Raw genomic sequence first — 3,545 nt, 5'->3', positions numbered from 1 at the left:
CTGTAGGTCTAAATATTAATCAGAGGACAAAGTAATATTTAATAGTTTGTGTTAAATTGAAAAAGAGATCTGAGATCTCAATGGGATTTGCCTGGTAAAATAACAGTAAATAAATAAAAAAATAAGTGTTAAACTGTAACATGACTCAACAGTGTTAAACTCTGTATAAATGCTCCACAAGCTAATATCTGCTAACAGTTCAATAAATAACAGTGATTACATGGACTTTATAAGATTATTTTAATTTAAACTGTTACATTATGTTCTGCTCAGATCACATTCAGCTAAATAAGATCAAATCTGTTGACTTGTTAAAGGAGATGTTTCTGTTTTTACATCCAGAACACACAGATGACAGTTTTATATACATTACATAGATTATATACACTCTAATATATGAATAATTTAGTTTAAATTATTTACAGTTTTACAACATTGGTCCTTTTTGTCTCTTTATGTTGCCAACATGTTTAGACTGTGATGAATCAGCATTTAAATTTACGCCTGTTAATGAAGAACAAGTAAAAAGTTTTGCTGGAAACTTGAATAACAGTAAAGTAAAATATATATATGAGCTGGATAATGTATTTTTTAAAAATCATAAAGACTCTGAATGTACAGCCCTAACAAATCTAATAAACCCGTCTATAAAAGACAATATATTTCCTGTTGCATTAAAAACTGGTATGTGGACACCTGTATATAAGTCAGGTGATAAACAGGAGATTAATAACTATCAGCCTACTACCATTCTGCCTACAATTCCTAAGGTCTATGAAGAGGTTACTGTGAAACAGTTAACGGAACATCTAGATATCAGCTCACTTCTACAGCCTTTGCAGTTTGGCTTTAGAAAGAAATATTCTACAGAAACAGCATGCACCTACTTCCTAGAGGTAATCAAATCAAGCTTGGACCAGGGAGGGGTACTTGGTGCTGTTTTTCTGGATTTGCAAAAAGCTTTTGACACTGTTGATCACAATATCCTGTTACAGAAATTAACAAACTATAACCTGGCTAGTGAAACAACAAATTGGTTTAAATCTTATCTTAATGGCAGGAAACAGTGTTAGAGTAAACAACACTTTGTCTTCTTTCAAAGATTGTATCATGGGAGTGCCTCAGGGTCCCATTTTAGGACCACTGCTCTTCAGTTTGTATATTAATGATCTTCCACTGGTGTGTGGCTCTAATATTATTATGTATGCAGATGACACTGTTTTATTTACACATGGACAAAATGTTGAAGAAGTAACTTTGAGACTAACAGAAGAACTGAAGAGTATCTCAGTGTTTGCAAAAGTCTAATCTCGCCTTAAATACAGGAAAGACAGTTGCAATGTTCTTTACAAACAGAAGGAAATTTATGAGTTATCCAGATATTTATATAAACAGGGGAAAAAATTAAAAATGTTTACTTGTGTGACCTTAGATCCAACTTTAACCTTTAAAAATCATGTCAAAAAACTTAGAAAGGCCTTAACATATAGCCTAGTAAATTTTAGGTATATACGTGGCTCTCTAACTACTGAGGCATCCCATATTTACCTGAATTCTATGATCTTTTCATGTCTTTTATATTTTAAAAGCAGTTGGTCACAGGCATACAAAACAACGTTGAAACCTCTTGAATTGATAAATAAAAATGCTTTAAAGATTCACAACAAGAAATCTAGATAGTATCATCACTGTCATATTCTCTCAAAATATGATATTTTTTAACTTTGAGCATTTGATAGTTTATGCAAACATTTGTTTAGTTTACAAAATTCTTCACAGTATTGCTGCTGCAGCTTTAAGAAAGTTTGTCTCTTTGAGATCAGAAAACATGACTAGAATCACGAGAGCGCCCTCTACAGGTGAGTGCAGCATCTCTAAATGTAGAACTGCTTTTAATAAAACTTCTTTCTCCTTTGTCGTCTCAAATCACTGGAATAGCTTGGCCGAAGAACATTATAACATGTTTCACTTATACAATGTTTGCACATTTGGCAAAAACATGGCTGTTAAATAAGCACATTTGTACTCATAACTGATGAAAGTCAGGAGAATGTTTTATGTTTTTTTAGTTTGTAGTTTTTGTTTTTATTGATATTTGGGTAATTGATTTATTGTTTTTACATATGTATGTTATTTTTTTACTAAATTGGCTTCTTATTGTTTATTAGAACATGTTTGATTATATCAACCTGTTCCTCCAGCAGTTCCTCAGCTCATTGGACTGATTTAAAGCTAAGATTTGATGTGGTGGGAAATAGGGCTGCAACAACACGTGTACCCGTATCAAACAGTGCTTTAGGTTCAACACACACTTGTATGGAACAATACAGATTATTAAATTAACTTTATCAGCTTGTCTTCTGAAGATGCTCTGTGTTGAAGGATCAGTGGATCTGTGTTCCACTACTCCACCTAGGCTGTATTTTTGAGCACAGATCCACTGAGAAACTTGATGTTTCAGCAACATTTAATTTAAAAACTGGACATTTGAGGTTAAACAAATGTTCATAATTAATATAAATAAATTACAAGTTAAAAGGGGCATGGACATTTCTCTTTTATGTATCGAAAAAATAACAAACCAAACCGAATAGTGAATTTTCTGTATCGTTGCATCTCTAATATATCTATCTCACCAACGGTTGGAGCAGATACTGAGGTAAGATTTGGTTTGGTGTGTCACATAAAGAAACACATAAAACTCAAAGACACACAGGAAATGGACCTGAAGGTGATGTTAGCATCAGTAACATCATTAACAACTTGAAACTAAACATCTTTACAGCCAGAGACTGTGACCTGACAAACAGTCAACATCTGAGGATTTTCACCAACAGCTTGACTAAAGGTTTGCAGCAGGAGCTCCACAGAGAAACTCTGTCCATGTCAGCAGCTAAAAACCTCAACTACTGAGTCTCTATGAACCCTGAAAAAGCTCTTGAATAAAAGTGGAGCTTGTTTATATGTTTGTGTAGAAATACTCACCTTTCAGCTCCATGTACTTCCTGTACTCCAGCTCTAAGGTGCTGTGCTTGTCTTCAAGCTCCAGCTGTCGGGACCTGAAGGAGACAAGCTTGAGTTTAGTCCTGTTGTCATGTTGAAACTGAGGAGAAACTGAGGAGAAACTGAGGAGAAACTGAGAGAAACTGAGAGAAACTGAGAGAAACTGAGAGAAACTGAGAAGAAACTGAGAGAAACTGAGAGAAACTGAGAGAAACTGAGAGAAACTGAGGAGAAACTGAGAGAAACTGAGAGAAACTGAGGAGAAACTGAGAGAAACTGAGGAGAAACTGAGAGAAACTGAGGAGAAACTGAGAGAAACTGAGGAGAAACTGAGAGAAACTGAGGAGAAACTGAGAGAAACTGAGAGAAACTGAGAGAAACTGAGGAGAAACTGAGAGAAACTGAGAAACTGAGAGAAACTGAGGAGAAACTGAGGAGAAACTGAGGAGAAACTGAGGAGAAACTGAGAGAAACTGAGGAGAAACTGAGGAGAAACTGAGAGAAACTGAGAGAAACTGAGAGAAACTGAGAGAAACTGAAAG

The 3,545-nt window shown here is 34.8% G+C and overlaps 1 protein-coding gene across 2 annotated transcripts in view; it reads right to left on the bottom strand.

The window, feature by feature from the left end:
• mical1 (microtubule associated monooxygenase, calponin and LIM domain containing 1) overlaps window positions 1-3,545 on the bottom strand; it is a gene marked incomplete in the record, with an annotated part of 34,223 nt that overhangs the window by 1,263 nt on the left and 29,415 nt on the right.

This window comes from Austrofundulus limnaeus, unplaced genomic scaffold, assembly GCF_001266775.1.
Source record: "Austrofundulus limnaeus strain Quisiro unplaced genomic scaffold, Austrofundulus_limnaeus-1.0 Scaffold1248, whole genome shotgun sequence".
In the NCBI taxonomy this organism is placed as follows: Eukaryota; Metazoa; Chordata; class Actinopteri; order Cyprinodontiformes; family Rivulidae; genus Austrofundulus; species Austrofundulus limnaeus.
This window is presented reverse-complemented; position numbering and strand designations above follow the sequence as displayed.